At 37.1% G+C, this 18,662-nt stretch overlaps 1 long non-coding RNA gene across 2 annotated transcripts in view; it reads right to left on the bottom strand.

The window, feature by feature from the left end:
- The window catches only part of LOC147643420 (uncharacterized), a 123,184-nt gene that overhangs the window by 46,172 nt on the left and 58,350 nt on the right, over nucleotides 1-18,662 (bottom strand). For both annotated transcript variants that reach the window (XR_015272152.1, XR_015272150.1), the window contains exon 2: nucleotides 2,403-2,430. This is a non-coding gene — a long non-coding RNA (uncharacterized LOC147643420). The remainder of the gene's footprint in view (nucleotides 1-2,402; nucleotides 2,431-18,662) is intronic.

Raw genomic sequence — 18,662 nt, 5'->3', positions numbered from 1 at the left:
GAAAATATCTAGATAATGATATAAAATATACTCCCAGGTAAAGGTTTCTACAGCTTTGCTCTTTTAGTTTCTTGATTTTAAAAATCAGCAAATATTAATCTTATTAATCTTCAACAAATCTCCGTTATCTCTAGGCCAACTCCCACACCTTTCTGGCTACTTCCCGCTGCCAAGATAACTCATTTTCGTTACCAATATACCAAATTTGGCCATAAGTGTTGCCCATCAAACAGCAGCTGTCAAAATTTATTAACCATTGACATAACTCAGGTTTTATTATATGTAGATCTACATATTTTGTGTTGTGAATTTTTAACGCAGCTCTATTAATTTTTTCAGGTTGCGCCGATTAAGTAAGCAGAAGTCGCCTTAAAAAAAGGCCACAACTGTCGCAAAAGTTAATTTATGAAATCAAATTGAATTAAGTTTGTGACTTGATCATGATTTCGTTTTTGAAAATTTTTAAGGTGTGGTCTGTGGTATATTTATTGCATCTGACATCTTCTTGTGAAATATATTTGGGAACGTGCCAAATGGGCTTTGAAATAGGTCTTATTTTGAGGTTTTCCATTATTTTCGATGCATATACCTTTGCCATTTCTCCTGAGCACGCTTCTTCCTTGGAACTGTCAATTTGAACAATTTTAGATTGTGATCTTTGTTTCGTTTGAAAATCGACCATGGAATTGTCTTTAATTGAGGCCTGAGGTCACTGCAGGGGAACCCGCATTATAAGGTCTACATCTGCCTCATTTGCTGCTCGATTTTCCACATTTCCATCTCCATTTTCTTGACTCCTACACCTTGATGACACTTGGTCTTTGGTTCATTGTCTTGAATTTGATTTTGTTTTGTTTCTCAAAAGGCAAACAAGGAAAGGCAAGCGGAAAAGTGCCAACGTATATTCGCCAATTGATGTCTACATTCGGGGTTTCCTTTTTTTTCTTTTTGGGCCAAGGATCTAGGACCTGACAAGTATCCGGGACGCGCCCCCTTCGGGGCACTGTCCAGTGTCTCCTGCTGTGGGTTTTGGCCAGAAGGCGCAGCAAGATCCTGGACAGGATTTGGGCCTTGGTTGTCTTATCTGTCCCCAGATTGGTTGGTCGCTCGGTCAACCGTAGGACTTGTGTGTGTGTGTGTGTTTTGCAACACTTCTCTGCGGGCAGTCACCGAGGTCGAGATTTACACACAAACACCAGAAAAAAAAAGATACACAGACACACCTTGTGTCCCTATAATTGCACTGCGTACAACCAAAATATTTTGTGAAAGTCACAGCGGGGCGCAAGGAGAGGATCCTTCTAGGATGCTTCTTCCTGTGACTGAGCCAGAGCCAGAGCCAGAGATTGATAGGTGTTTGTGTCCGCATGGGGTTGTGTCCTTTTTGTTGGGCCACAATTAAACGTATCGGTTCCGCAACTAGGGTGGCCAACTCTCGTATCCTGCGGCCAATGTCCTGGCCATTGTAAATTCTAGTGGGCTGGGACGTGCTGGAATAAAGTCGCCTGCCAAAAGTGAGCCATTTACTGACACAGGGGCATAGGATCTTTTTTTTGGCTCCTACCGAGCATGCAATTTTAATGAGCTGCCCCTGGGGAACACGAGGAGGATCCTCGGTGCGTCCACAGGACACTGCCCATTGTCCCGAAACACGTTCGCACTTGGCCTTGTTTTCTTTGAGAGGAAAGACCACCCAGTAAAGCCCGGGGATATGAAGTGACTGAGAGAGAGAGGTGTCCAATTAAAACGTTGCAAATCAATTTTCGGCATCGAATCGAATCGAGGACACGCTTAAAATGGCCGCTGACAAGACACACACCACACACTCTTGGGATGCCCGATCATTATGGTGCTGATGATGATGATGATGACAGCATTACCGCCGTAACATAACTTGAAAACTACACAAAACTCACACAAAAGTTGTCAAGTGAGCCAAGCCCAAGAAAAAAATGTTGAACAAAAACAAAAATATACAACAAAAAAAAAAAGAAGGAAACTTGTCTCTCGTAATTGTACATTGTCTAGATTGTCAGCTTTTGGAAGTGGTTTTTGATATGCGCCGACACATCGCGGCATTGCCACTTCACCAGTTCCATTTCTAGCAAAAGCTTTCAGGGAACATATAATTGGTAAGAATAATATAATTGTTGAATGATGGTGCTTAGGTTTATATTTTATGCAAGTTAAGAAAACAGCCATTTCTTATGGGGTCTCAATAACTTGGATCCTATGATTGCTTTTTGTATCTTTAGTGAGTATTAGATTCCAAATAAATTCAAGAGTTTTATTTACATGAGGTTTTACAGAAGAAATTATGAGAATTTGCAGGGTAAAAATATATTATAATATTAAATTTTTGCTTATGGTTATAGTAACGAGAATATTTAAAACGCACTTACATGGAAGATCATGCATATTAGTTGATACCTGTAAATAATATAAAAAATGTATTAAAGTATAACATATTAACTTAAATATAATCTATTAAATATGGCTTAGGTTTACGGTCCCTGCTTATTAAATAGGTATTTAATTCAATTTTAGTATTATTTATTAATAATAATAATAGGAAAATGTAATAAATTCAAATTCTATGAAATTATAAAATCAGAAAACATTGATTATTATATTTCAAAGAATTGTTTTATGAATTTCCTCCTAAAACTTTCATTATAATTTAATAATAAATATTTCGGAATCAAAGAAACTACCATGATTCATAGCTGTTATCTGTTATCAAAACGCTTTATGGTTACCAAGTACTTGTGCAAAAAACCACTCTGCATGAGACACACAAAAATATTTCATATCACACACACTCCCATAAACAATCCTCTTCATATATGTATATGTATAAATGTCTACCCCTCTGTATTATTTTAACCCCCTTTTGCTGACGACGTCTCTGGGCGTTCTTCAAGCACTTGATACCTCGCACTCGCTCGTTGAACAATGTTGACTGTGTGGCGCACAGTAGTTGCATGTGTCACAATGTCGCAGCCTAATTGCACTCTACAAGCGTAGTTACTTAAGGAAAGGAACTCGGGGAAAAACTCGGCTGACAAGCGCCTACACTTACACTCCACAGACAGGGGGAGGAGAACCGAAGATACGTAGATACTTAGATACTGAGATACTCAGAGCTACGATCTAAAACACTTGAGTCTAGGAGGCAGGCACTCTGGGTGTTCGTTTTTATGGCCGACGCGTCGCCGCTATCTGTCGACTATTTTGACACTTTTGTTTTGCCTAAAAAGGTGTTTTAAATATATAACTTACTTAGGGGCTAAATCGAAAATCTCAATCTCAACCGTAACACAAAAGCAACTGTGTCTGGGCTAAGGCACTGAGGGAAAATATTATTCATAACAAAGGGAAAATATGGAATATATGCGATTTGTTATAAAATAAAATTAGTACAGACAAATCTGATTAATTTATTAAATATTCCGTGTTTTTCAAGAACAAATACTTTAGAAGTTAAGCAACTAATATATATTTAATGCAAGTTGAAGGTTTCTTTTAAATGGAAAAATATGTTTAACACTCTGTAAATTCTTTTAAAAATAGTTAAAATGTTAAAAATTGTATGGAATTTATGAAATGTGTGTAAAAAACATATTTAAAATGGTTTTACCATATTTAAGGTCATCTAATATCCAAAATTAATTAAATAAATATATTTAAAATGTTAAGATTACGTTAAGAGGGGAAGGGATTATTTTAAAACCCATTTTTTGACTACCCATATATTTTTATGTAAAAAAACATATTTATGGTTCTAATTGGATTACATACATTTAAGGAATGAATTGCCATAGGTTTCTTGATCAATTTTGAACTAATTCCACTCTAAGTACTTGCTGTTTTTAATCGTTTCTAATATGTTAAACATATATTGTCATATTTACCCTAGTATTAAAATTAGCTCCCTTTCCGATACTCCATTTTTCTCACTTATTTTTCTCAGTGTTTGTCCACCAACAATTTAATCACCTGAGGAGGTGATTTCCCCTGACCGACCTGTCCTGACTTTTTCCCGCCTTATCGAAAGGGCTCAATCTTGGATAGAGCCAGTGCATTAATTGACACCTAGAAGTGGAAATCGTAACCGGAGACCCTCGAAGAACCCAGGAGACAGGGCACACTGCTGCTGCTGCTGCGGCTGTCAATTAGGTTGCTGAATTTATCACCGGGCACAAATCAGTTTGGGAAGGAAAATTGGTTTGGTTGGCTCCGAAAAAAAAGAAAAGGAAAATCGAAGCTAAGAGAGCGATCAATTCCATGGACAGGTCCCTCGAGGGGACCTCCCATATGGGTTTATTTTTCGGCGAGAACCTAATTGAATTACCAGGGTATAAAGGTGATATCAAGTTAGTTAGTGACCGACCATTCTCCATGGTCTTTCTTTCTTTCTCTCTCTCCCTTGACAACTCTTTTGTTTGTTTGTTTGTTTTTTATACTTGTCCACTGTCTGTTTTATTTTTTATTATTTCATCCTCGGTTCGTTTGACATTTTAATGCGCCCGCCTTGGCTTTTGTGTGTTGGCCACACACAACAACAGGGCCAATGGTGTGATGGCCATAATCCGATATAAATAAGACATTATAAGAGGCTCCCCCTCTCCGCCATAGCAATTCCTAAGCAGGATCTTCTGCGGGCTCTCACAGGGAATATAATTCCCACATTGTGGGATTACAAGGAATCGACGACATGTGGCGCTCAGAGAAAAAAAGCTTTTGATTTTATTTTTTATTTTTTGGGTAAAAGGAAAATGACTAAAACCGAATGATGATGGGTCTTGAGTCATGGACCACCTAACTAGAAGCGAGTCTGAGTTCTCGGCTCTCGTTATGATGCATATATATCCTCCCATTATTCATTCTCAAGTGGCTCTGGCAGCAAATTCGATTAAGAAAAGTGAAAACAAGGCTAAGGGCAGGGGTGTGGCTTCAAAAAGGGGGCTTAAATTGATGGGGAAAATCATAGAAAAAAGGGGTATTACTAACTACAATGTACAAGAATAAAAATTGTCACAGTCTTTTCCCTCGTTCTCTGGATTCACAACAAAATGAGCCTTGAGTTTGTCTGAACAATTAAAATGCTATTGTATGGCGTTACGGATCTTATTTATTTATATTACTTATAAAAAATATAGGAAATTTAAAAAGTCAAAATGTTTGTTATATTTTTCTACTGTTATCTACTTTTTTCTCCCTAAATTCTCTTGCTTTTCTGTGTAAAATTATTTTGGGGGTCTTCCCTTTTTCCAACTACGCTCCTGGCTGATCTGCTAGCCAGCGTTGATCGATTGATTTCATCGATTATGGCACAACAACAGTCAACAGTCAACGATCTTCTCTGGTCTCCTGGTCTCGATGTTTATTTGTTTATTTGTTTGTGCCTCGGAACACGCAAACAATATGGATTGCCAAAGGGAGAAGCGGACAAAACACATGATCAATTACAAGACCAGGCAGGTTCCCCAGTTCCCGGCAAAGTTCCCAAGCCGTAAGCCCACGCTCTCCGGGATCTCCAACTCCTCCACCTCCACCTCCTCCATCTCCTCCAAAACCACGGGCAAGCGCGCACAGCTTCTTTCACTTATTATTAAAAGTAACAAATTATTTTCAATTGATTTACACACGCTGGCAGTTCAGTTCAGCAGTTCAAAAGCGGTACACCCGCGCAACCCAACACAAAAAAAAACCCCGAAACCTTAAAGCCAAAGCCAAAGCCAAACCCTGACCCTGAAATACCCCTCACTCTGGGGCTGTTGATTAACCACTCACTGGGAACATTTAATGTGTAATAACGATTTGTATCCGAGGCACAAAGTAGTTATGTTGAAATTCCTTTGCCGCCGTCGCTGTTTCTTTTTTTTTAGCATCATTAATCATCTGAATGGGGAATCTTTTTTCAGGGAGAATCGAACAGAACACCTACAATCCGAGTATCCAAGTATCCCCCGTCCCAGTGGGTTCACATGGAGCGAGATCTTCCGAGTTCCGAACAATGATCATCTTGGGCACCAGGCGATATTTCATATCCATAAATGGGCATCTACTCTAGGGGGGCTTATCGGGGGTGTTACGTACTCTTACTATAGTATTCTTCTGCTCCTTCATCGTCTATGCACCGATTTAACGCCCCGACATTTACATATGTATGTTGGTTCCCGCACCCCCTGAACTTCAACCTGAGAGAATCTCAATTGGCGTTGGCGTTTGCCCAGTGTACGTGCCTACAAATTATGTTTCTACACGTTTTACATGCCTCTGACATGCACTCCACGGCGGGATTTGTGCACTGAGCGAAAATAGGGTATGAAAAACCAAGGAAATATGGTTATTAATAAAGTGTTAATAGAGGTAATTAACTAAAGACTAAAAAAAAGAATAGAGGGTTATAGAATTTGACTAGTACAGCTGGTAGTCGACGGCTTGTTTTTGCAAAATATGTTTTCTGTTCCTAAGTCTTGTGACTTTTAAGTGGTTTCGCCTTTAAAATTTGATAGAAAATTATTTTAAGTATTATTTATATTATAATTGACTAATATCTATCACTAATTTAGCCACAAAACCTACAAATCCATCACAGATTAATTTCTATTTAATAATTCATATTTTTCTAAGAATATATTAAAGATAGTTGTCCTTTGCTATTTAATCTAATATCAATAACATCTCGTATGTAGCAATTCTCCTTCAAAAACATTTTATATAATTGTTCCAGTGTAAGATCTGGCTTTCTGGATGGGATTCAGCTGGATATATATCTCTCCTCCAGTCTCTACTGGATGAGATGAGATGCATCCAAGAGAGCCTGGCTCACCGGGGTGTCCATGGGCATCAAAGTCAAAGCCTCGTCGATGCCTCGTCATCATCCATCGACAGTGTCGGTGGGTTTTTAGTTAGGTTCCTTCTTCTTTTTTTTTTTTGTTTTTTATACAGTCTTTCACTGTTTTTGTTTTTATTTTTTTATTATGTGTATATTTTTGTTGTTTTTGGGTGGGTGCCCAGCTAACCCGCTGAGCGATCATTGGGTTCGTTGAGCTTTCTACGTTAATTTGTTAACAACAATACGGCGGGGATACGCGGAGTTGCGGTGTCGCAATCGCAATCGGGGAATCGGAATCGGTTGGGAGATCTGAGATCATTATGATATGGTAATTATCTGCCGATTGATTGAAGAGCGTTGAAAATTTGCCACAAATTTTCAACTTAAGTGGTTTTTTGGGGATTGAGAGATAAATGGTAGAAGGAGATCTTTCGAAGAAAGTTAGCAGATGCATTTTTAGGCAGAAGTTAAGGATTTACTTAAGAGATACATCTAGAAAATGTACATTAAATAAAATTTTCCTTCAATGTATCTTAATTCCATTTAAATATTATTCTCGGGAAGTTCATTAGACCCGTTTCTAATATAATCTTGTAAATAGGGTAATTTTATTATTTTTTCATTATTTTATTCGTATTCCTCCCTTTAAACCAAAACCCCCATCGAAAAACCACTATTGAAAACTCTCTTTCATTCACCAAAAAACTCCTAAAAATCAATTCCAGATATGAATGAAATCCCATAATTCCCATAAAGATTCAAATGACGAAAAATATTGTATATAAAAATCCATTGATCTCCGGCATATTAATATGAATGAGGCCCGCGGCTAGAAAAAGAATTGTCTGAATAGATTTCGCTGGCCGCTGCTAGAGAAGAACCGTTCGTTTGCCCATTTTCACATGATTATTATGGGAATGGGAATGGCCAATAAAAAAATATAAGAAAAAAGTAGAGAAAAAATCCGCATCACCACTTTTACATATGCAGAAAAATAAACGTAATTCCCTTGCCTCCTTCATCTTCCTCTCTCGTTGGCCAATTCGCCAAACTAATTTCAAGACCATATTGCATGATGTAGTGGGTACAAGAGACGATTTTTATGTTAAGCACAAGGAATTCGGGCTATTAGCGCCAAAGGATTTTCTCATGGTTTAAAAATACTCAACGTGCGACAAATTTCGCCGCCGGCCATCTGAAGCACGAAAGCTGCACGCGGATCAGGCCGCAGTTGAGTTCGAGGCGGCTCAACGGTTGGCTACACACAGAGAAAATGAGTTAAATATATTTAAGATAATTATAAAGATTATTGAAGCTAATAGGAAGACCAGAAGACAAGCTAACTTTGTTTAAAAACCTATTCAAATACGATTATGAATTTCGAAAGGCAAACAACTGACTTTCAATGAAGGTTTTTGTCATAGGTCCACACATCCTTAATCAGTATCGGTTTAAGGAATTTGCAGCTAGATCTATTTGGGAATTGTAAGGTAATTTTATTTGCTATCTTTGGTAATTAGAGAACTTTGCCTTGGCCCTTTTTTAGTTAAAACGTTCCATAAGTACTCGCTAAAAAACAGGGCTCACCACTTCCTCTATTATTAAATGAATAAAAATAAATATTATTTGAGTAGTATACAAAATTCATAATAGACAATACAAATAAATTATAACAAATAGAAATAATAAAATGTTGAGAACCCTTTGATATTAAATGTAGCAATTTAACTTACTAATAAATAGTCAGTAATAATTATATTATATAAAATTATCAATATCATATACTAATTTTTTTTAGTGCATTTTCAGTGCAGTGGAGGCGTGCCATAGGGGGAGGATTAAGGGGCTAGAGGAGTGCCTGACCGGCTGCTGACCGGCTGGGACTTGGACTTGGGGATGGAGTTGCAGTTGGAGTAGGAGTCGGAGTTGCGACTACGACTGAGGGCGACTGGGACAGGGCCCTGGCAAAGAGGGAGAGGGATCCTGCGGGGGTCAAGCACAACACATCTGATTGCTCGGTAGGCAGCGGCGTGCTTTATGGCAGGACAAACCCCCTTTTCCCTTTTCCCCGCCCCTCAACTGACCGCCGCACTACGCCCCTGAGTTTGCAGGTCGCCCATGACCGGTCAGAGTGTAAGGAGCGGTACAGGAGCGGCTCCAGGTGAAGAACTGCCTTCTATATATTTATTTTAAGTACTATTATTATAATATAGTATTTAAAAAAAGTATTAAAAATAGAAAAAATATTAAATCGTATTAGATTCTCCCAAATTTGTGGACTAATTATCTTAATTAAACCCCAAATATTGTTGTGAAAATCAATCATAACTAAGCCAAATATGCATAAATTTTCAATCTGAAAACACTTATATGCTTATTTTTGTAAGGCTACTAAATCTGCATATTAAATATAAATTGTAAAAAATTGACATTTTTCTTGATATTTTGAACAATTTAATGACCCCTTATAAAATTTTGAAAATTTTTGAAAAATTTGTTTTCCTTCGACCATGCCAGATCGACTCGGCTTTTGATGCTGATCAAGAATATATATGATTTATAGGGTCGGAAATAGTTCCTTCACAATGTAACAAGCTTCTGACTTCTGATTATAAATTCAAAAATTATTTATACCATTTTTTAAAAATTCTTTAATATTTAATCTAAGGCAATAACTTATTTACTTTGCTTTATATTTTGTTTTAAATATTTTCAAACCTCCTTTGCCTCTAAACTCCGTCCCTGAACCTTTAAAGGGGTCTCTCGCCTGGTTGCCCGCCTTGGCCGGGGCATACAATTTAATATTAAAGTTGATAAACATTTTGACCACGGCAGTTAGTAAGCAAACGTACGATCCACCTACTCGCCTTCTTTACCGGCAGCCACTTTGCCGCAACTCCGGCTTCAGGTTCAGCTTCAGCTTCAACTTGAGCCTCGCAGTGGCAACAGCACCGCCGCCATCATCATCAGCAGCAGCCGCCGCAGCATCAGACATCAGTGGAGCTGGGGACGTGGTCGTGAACCGACTTTTGGGGTCGGGACTTGGACTCCGACTCCGTCTCCGTCTCCAACTCCAACTCCGACTCGAACTCGGAAACTGGTGAAATAAATTCAGAAACTATGCCAGCAAAAAGGGGGAACGGCAACTTGCGGTCAACTGATTGCGCCACAGATTCGCACTTAGTCAGTGGCTGACTTTTGGCAGACTCTTTTTTTTTTTTTTTTTGAGCGGCAGGCACGAGAGGGTTAAGGGTGGGCAAAAGGGTTAAGCTCGATGGAGCTCGGGGGGAGCACATTTTTCTGTTTGAGACATAAACGGGGGCGTGTTGAGCGCCAAACTTGGCGTGGCAATGAGCTTTTGGTAGTCAGTCGAGACGAGTCAAGTGTGTGTCCAAGCAAAGGGTCCCCGAATATAAAATCAAATCAAACTTAAGATATAAACAAGAAAGGAAGCTAACTTCGGCACGCCGAAGTTTATATACCCTTGCAGATAGAACTTTTATGACTTGGAATCTCAACAATATAAATTATATTTATTTGTGTTAAAAAACAATGAAGTAATACCTGCTTTCATTTCATTCACCTATACATATTATATTTGCAGTTTTACATTCGCAGATTTGCATTTTTCCTCTACATCAAACAATCATTTGTATGGCATCTATACAACATAGTCGTCCGATTTTCATGAAATTTGACACAAAATTTAAGACTAATACAAAATGGCTATACCTCAAATTTGATGAAAATCAGCTGAAAACTGAAAAAGTTATAAATTTAATTGTATTAATTTCTCGATCGTTCCTATGGGAGCTATATGATATAGTAGTCTGATTTTCATAAAATTTTATGCAAAATTGTAGAGTATAGTAGAATGGCAATATCTCAAATTTGATCCAATTCTATTGAAAACTGAAAAAGTTAAAAATTTTTTTGTAAAAATTTTCCGATCATTCCTATGGCAGCTATATAATATAGTCGTCCGATCCGGCCCGTTCCGACATATATACGAGTGAGAGTATATAGAAGGCTAACTACAAAGTTTCATTCAGATAGCTTCAAAACTGAGAGACTAGTTTGCGTAGAAACGGACAGACGGACAGACGGACAGACGGACAGACGGACAGACGGACATGGCTAGATCGACTCGGCTGTTGATCCTGATCAAGAATATATATACTTTATATAGTCGGAGGTGCCTCCTTCACTGCGTTGCAAACTTCTGACTGAAATTATAATACCCTGCAAGGGTATAAAAAAACATGCAGAATTTGGAAGCTTAAGAAGATTAGGAAAAAATTTAATGCGCAATATATTGAAATATTTAAAGGTATCAACGAAAGGGTTTAGTTCTCGTTTCTAAATCTCTTATTTTGTTAATTAAGTTTTTTAAATTATATTTTAAACAGATTTATAGAGTGGAAAATTTATAAATAAATTGTATTTAATTTAGTTTTCTACGAATGTTTGCATTAAATAATATTTTCTTGAAAATATATTGTATTAAATTTCTTAATTGGTTTCCGCAAAATTGCAACTTGGGAATTATAATGCAGTAAAATTGTAAAGAAAATATTACATTGTAAGGATTAAAACCCATATAAAAATTTCTGCATATTATTAACCATAATCCCTTAAACTTTAAGTGCTGAAGAAATACTTAAAACTAAAATTAAAGATATAATATAAGTTAAAAATATAATGTAGAGTTAAATTTATATAAATATATAAGAAAAGAATCTTTAAAATTTCCCTAAATTAGGCGAAACTGCAATCAGGAACGTAACCCCTTTTCCAAACATAATAAAGAAACCCCCAAAAACAATGGCCAAAGACCGCTCGATACACGTAATTTGCGTTGGGAGTGGAGTTTTGGAGTGGAGCTTCTTCAGCCCACGCCCCAGAGCAGACCCAGAAAATCTGGCTGGCTGGATGGCTCCACCTTCGGCATTTTTTCTCTCTCCTGCAGCAGCAGCATGCATATATACACGTAACCCCCCCCGACTCCCACAGATATATATATATATGTATATACAGATATGTATATGGATGGATATATATGCTCGCATAAAGCTGGTTCCTGGACGGGGACCCATGGAACCGAACGCTTTTCAAGAAATCAACGTCCAACGCTCGCTCGCTGCCTGGCTGGTTGCCTCGATTGTTCCCATGCAAGGTTTCTACAAATATTTTTTTCGTGAATTATTACCTTCGTATTTTTTCCAGTTCGCGAGGAGTCAAATTGGTCGGCACACGCCTCGAGGGCACACGCCATTTCCCACGGAGCGCATTTATGGTTTGGAGCTCCAACCGTCGACCCCCTCGTTCAACCGCCGAGGAAGCCGCGCCGATCGCTGATCGAGGATCAGCAACTGGTTGGTTCAAAGTCGCGACTTATAGGTAAAAAAAAAACAACACTCTACAGAATATAAATAAATAAATAATAAAGAAGAAAAAAAAAAAGAAATAAGGTAAAACCAGGCAGGTGGCGGCCTCAGACTTCAATTAGGCTTAGTCTCGGACCCAGAGTTCAATGCGTAATCAAATCTTGGCCAGAACCCAGATCCTCCGCCTTTTGGCCAACTGTCAACTCTGTCCGGTTAATGTGCAATAATTGCCAACTGCCGCAGTTGCCAACTGTCTCGCAAATCAAATATCGCCAGCATCCTGCTGCGAATTTGATGCCTTCGAATGCTGAGAGCCTTTTTCGGCCTACACCTTTTGTGGCTAATGGGGCTCGGGATCGTGGTCACCAAGACCTAGAGGAGCTAAAAGAGCAGGAGGAACTGGAGGAGCTGGAGGAGCTGCTCTAGAGGAAGCTTTCTAGACTCAGGCTCCCATTCTCATGCTCAATGGTGCAGTGGAAGCCCACGCATTTTTGCTTTAAACTCTCTGATTCTGGTGGTGTTTCTCAGGGTAGATTGGTTTAATATTTAAATGCTTAATAAGAGAAAGGTCTAGAAGAACGTAAGGATTACAAAAGAAAATACTTCCAAAAAGAGGTCGAAATTTAGGACAATATCTGAGAAACAAATCTTTTGAACATGGTTTTAAAATAATCAAGAAAGTAAATATATTACTTTTATTTTGACAAAGATCTAATAGTAAAATCGATGGATTATATACATTATTTTTAATACTATTAGAGTATTATTTAAACGATTTATGTCCATCTATATATTATTGTTTATCTATATATTTTTGTTTGAAGATTTATGCTAATAGATTAACCTATTTAAAATGCGATATCCTTAAACAAACTCTCAACAATTTTAAACATAAACAAAGCTACCTACATTACAAAAATATAAATACATATTTTTATAAAATTATGTCGGAATTATTTCTTTTAAAATACTGTTCTCTTATTAAGAAGTACCTCTTGGTTCATCAAATTTTCCTGACTTTTTCCATTTCTACTTCTGTTGCGACTTTTTTATGTTTTTAATTGGCTTCTCGTAGGGGGGAAAAAGTTGAGGAGGTGCAGCCGGAAAGGAGGGTTGTCTCTGGTCAGCAGGAGATTAAGAAGGATGCGGACGTGGATGAGGAGTCATGTAACCCAATGGTCTTCTGGAGACAACACACACTCTCCTCTCCACTGGCCCAGAGGCAGGGCAGGGCTAATAGAAGTGATGTCGATAGCACTTAAACACGATATCCGTTTCAATTTGTTTGGATTCTTCAATTTAAAAGGTGATAATTTTCTACTTTATGGCCCTCGACATGTGGGCCACCCATAAAACTGATATCGGAGTAGTGCCTGTCTCCGGATCCCTGTCTGTATTTTCCTCTGTCCCGTCTCTGTTTCTGACTGAGTCTCTATGTCCCTGAGTCTGCAACTGCATCTGGATTACAGTCAGAGAAATATTGGGTTTTAATTGGGTGAATATTTTTTAAACTCCTTTTTAAGGAATTTTAAAACTAAATTTATTTATTGTATTTATTAAATATTTATTAAATACATTTATGTCATTGTTGTTTTAGCAAATAATAGTAAGGAAAGTAAGAACTGATTATTGGAAATCTGTGTTTTGGGTATTCTATATATAAACAAGACAGGAAACTAACTTCGGGAAGCAGAAGCTTATATACCCTTTCAGTTTGCAATTGAATTATAGGGTCGAATCGGAAATACATATATTTCTAATAAAAATATTCTTTAAATCAATATTTTAATATGACAAGACTAAAACTCTCATAACTAAGCCAAAAATGCATAAATTTCAATTTGAATAACAGTATTATTCTAGTTTTTATTAGGGTAACAAATCTGCTTACTCAACAAACAATTTAAAAAAAAGTGGATTTTATTCAATTTTTGCAAATTTTAAATTTTATAAAATATTCAAAATTTGGAAAAAATTCAATTTTAGCCAGACATATCTAGATCGATTTGGCTGTTGATGCTGATCAAGAATATATATAATTTATAGGATCGGAAATGACTCCTTCACATAGTTTGAAGCTTCTGGCTGAAATTATAATACCATTTTTTTAATGGATATTAACTATATTTTTATATGAAAATTTTACAACAAATCAAAATATAAGAAACTCATAACTAAGCCACTAACTAAAGTCAATGCGGAAAGCGTTCATATGTTATTTTTTAACAGGTTAATAAAACTACACACTTCATTTGAAATGAAAATTTTTGGCCGATTTTAGAAAATTTTAACCCCTTATCAAATTTTAAAAAATTTGAAAAAAATTTAATTTTAGTTGGACATATCTAGATCGATTTAGCTTTTAATGCTGATCAACAATATAATTGATTTATGAGTTCGGAAGTGACTCCTTCACAAATTATCATACCCTGTAAGGGAACAAAAGTGATCATAGATTTCCTTAAAGGTTTCTATTGATTTCATAATGAAGTTCATAATTCATTTTAATTTGTATTTAATTAAGTGAATATATATAATTTTTTTTCAAGTGCCTTTTGGGGTTTGGGACAATCTTGTCCATATACATTCAATACACGACGGTCAGTGTCAAGTTCGAGCCGAGTTCGATTCTCGTTCCTTTTTGGGGCGACTGTGGACACTCGTATCACTCGCTTAATTTGTTATTCGCTGGTTTTCACACTTGATAATTGTGGCAGCGGATGGATGACTTGGGGGGATAAGGAGGGATAAGGAGGGACACCACTATAACCAGGTACCAGCATCAACCATCGTCGGATGATGATCACCACTTTGTGGTCTGCTGGCTGGCTGGCTGCTCTCTGTGTGGGCAGTTTCATTGCCGTTGTTGATGGTGATGTTGTTGCGCCTGCAATGACTTCAGTTTATCAGTTTCCAAAGTCCAGAGGGGAATGTCTATATCTTTTTCTTCTCTTTTTTTTTTTGTTGTTTTTTTGATTGCCGAACTGAACTTTAGCAATTTAATGCGTATAAATACACACGCAGACTCGTTAAAACAAACAACAGAGAGACATACAACAAGCCACAACCAGTCGCCTCTAAAGTCGGAGGCGTTTTAGCATCGCGTTTTAATGGCCAACTAAATCAACAGACAATTAATTAGACATTCGACTGCGACAATGGATTTGGATTCGGATTCGTCTCGAAACTGGATTTCGGAATTGGAATCATCTGATCTGTTATGTTTGATGATGCAAATGCAAATTGCTTTTTACCTTCTTCTGCTTGAATCAATTCGCTGGGTGGTCCGTGTCTCCCATGAAATAAATTCAACGGAATTGAATGAATGCTTTTGGATATTAGCATAGCAGATCTCGTGTTTTGTTTCAACAACTGATAAGCTCGAGTATTGATCGGGGAAATCATAAAAGCCAGTGTTTATTTTCGGCCAGACAATGAGTCTATCTTGGCTAAGAGAGAGACAGAATGAGTGATCAGTTCTGATCGGACAAGGAAGAGTTTGGGTTTGGCAAACAATGACAATGAAAACGAGGTGACGATTTGGTCAATGGGTCTGGGTCTTTAAAATTGATTTGATGGAGCATTATGGTGGTTTATAGACATTGCTAGCAGGTGGTAACTAAAACTTAAACTAAACTTTAGGAGAAGTCTTGTATTTGCATATTTATTTAGCAAGGGTTCTGATTTGATATATTACTTGTATGTATTTGTAGGGTAATTTAAAGGGAAAAGTATATGTATTTTACTATATGTATTTAACTAAATGGAATTCATTTGAAAGAATTCCTATAAACTAACTTATGCCAAATTATTTTTCGAAACAAAAACAACGCCTTTTTCGGATTTAAATTAAAAATTCATTAAAGAATTTTGGAGAATTTATTGCTTAAACGTTGAAAACATTTAAAACCAAGAAATAATTTAAAAAGTACATTAAGTTTAAGTACATAATAAGCTTAAAATCAACAAATTTTAACATGAAAGCAAATTTCCATAACAATAGCAACGCATAACATTAATATACCGAAAAATGCCATCTCATTTATAGATGTTTAATGTTTCTTTAATTTAGATATTCACATTTGATACTTATGTTTACCAAATATTTTCCTAATTACTTCCTGCATAGTTCCCACTCCAAATGTTTCACCTATTACTCATAGCAGCCGGCAAATAAATAATTTTCTCTCATGAAAAATAAGTGCTCCAAACCCCAAAACTCAAGTCGCAACAAAATTTGAACATGACAACGTTGGAGGCGGCGGCATCACCATTCGAAATTCAACCTTCTTCTTCTGAAAAGCCCCGACAATCGAAACGCAAAGTTGGTCCGAAAAGAGATACTACACAATACACAATGCGAAATCATATCACTAGACATGGCTTACAATAACAGAGTCCGAACTTTGACTGAGTGCTCTGGGCTGGGATCGGATCGGTTCGGATCGATGTGGAGATTTTACAGTGAATAACTCTGCGCTCTCCAACAATGATATTAAAAATAACAATTGTCTTCAGTGGTCTTTAACACCCGCACCGCTGATAGACAACAACAGCGAGAAAACACACGAGGAAAAGAAACACTTGAGTGGCACATAAAAGTCACATCGACAACTTCGATTGACTAAAGAAAATATTGTACATGAACAACGGCGATCGGTTTTGGATCGGGTCGGTATTGGATCCGATCGAACCAAGCAACCAACCAACCGGAGAGCATTTTTGAATACCTGAACAATCATAAAAATAATGACGTTGCACATTCCTGAGAGCGGCAAAGGAGATCGGAGCGGATCCCCAAATCCATCCCCATCCAAAGCCCAAATCCAGCTGCCGCTGCCCATGATGAGCTTTTCTTCTTTTTTTTCATCATTTTTATTTGGAGCCACACAGCAAGGGAGCTGAAGGAGTTGCAGTTGTTGGCCAGAAAGAGAGCTTCATAAATTAGTGATATTGCATTATTATGAGCTGACTTGGCAGCGGCAGCATGTGCGAGGTCAACGCGGCGTATGCGCAATTTTTCGAACAGAAAAAGTAACTCTCACAAAGGTGGAGGTTTTGACTAATATGTGATGAACTAGAAGGATACCTTGTGAAATCGGGGAAATATTTTGGATATCTTCAAATAAAAGTATATGTTACTTTAATAAATTTGTAGCTTTATAAAGAGATTTTATATTAGCCAGATTAGACTTTCAATAAGAAAGTCAATTTCATATGTTAAGTTTCTGAGGTGCATATGGTATATATAAAATTATATAGAAATATTAATAATATACAGAAAAACTATAAAAGTTTAACTATTTTAAGTAGCAATAGAAACTGTGTAATTGATCATTTTTTAAATGTTAAAGATGTAATTAGATTGTTGAATCCCTAATAAATATAGTTTATATAATAGATCATTTTGTTACCATGAAATTTTCTAAATAACTATTTATATTTAACCATTAAAATTGTCTATATAGAATTCAACAGAATTTATTTAGATTAAATTACCATATTTTTCCAAAATTACTCGGGCTTTAGTTAGCTTATATATTGATCCTAATTTAAATGATCTTATAATACCAAAGAAACCATCTTTTTTTAACAAATATTTATCCTGTACATTATAACTTTAGTGTTGTAAAAAGTTAATCCTTATTAATAGCTTGTCGAAAACACTCTCCGAACTTAAATATCAAAGCAAAATCCTTGCGGCTTTTTGCTTCCTTGGAAATTTCTTAAACATCATGTTGTGATTAATGAAGCATAGCCGAGAACCAAAACTATTGACAGCTTATCAGAGTCCGTCCCCTGGCCACCACTGGACTGGAGTTCTCCTCCATCTAGAGGAGAAGGCTCCTCCGGAGCCAAAATTCAAGGAGGAGAAGGAGTCTCCTGGCCAATTGTTGGTTTGCGTGTTGCGTTGACTAAAGACTTCAATTCGGCTTCAATCATTTCATTTAACTGATGATCCGACTGCCGACTGCCGCCGCTGCTGATGGACGGCATTTTTGTAAGCTGCGATGATTCTCTGTGGGATTTGGGATTGGTATTGGAATGGGATGGGATTTTCTTCTCTTTTTTTTTTTATTATTTGTTGGTGGCATCACGCAACTGCCATTTGGATCGTTTTGGCTACCATAACAAATTATATTCGATGCGAGGGAGAGAAAGAGAGAGAGAGCAGTGCCTTTGGGGCACTTAACTACTTTATAGCTCCTTCAATATCGCATACACTTGTGAAGATCGGATCGTCGTGGTCTTTTATGGGTTTTATAACCGGGGCCCAGACACACACACTTTGAATGTTTTTAGGATGGGGCCTCGATATGATCATAAAGGCAACGGTAAAACTCGGGTGATATTCTACACAGCTTTTCTAGGTTTTTGTTGTATATTTTCTATACTATTTTATATGATTGAACAGAAAGAAAATAATAGTT

The sequence above is a fragment of the Drosophila serrata genome, unplaced genomic scaffold (genome assembly GCF_035046125.1).
Source record: "Drosophila serrata isolate PLE 108 unplaced genomic scaffold, ASM3504612v1 contig_275, whole genome shotgun sequence".
Lineage (NCBI taxonomy): Eukaryota > Metazoa > Arthropoda > Insecta > Diptera > Drosophilidae > Drosophila > Drosophila serrata.
The sequence above is the reverse complement of the archived record's forward strand: the minus strand, read 5'-3'. Positions and strand labels throughout refer to the sequence as shown.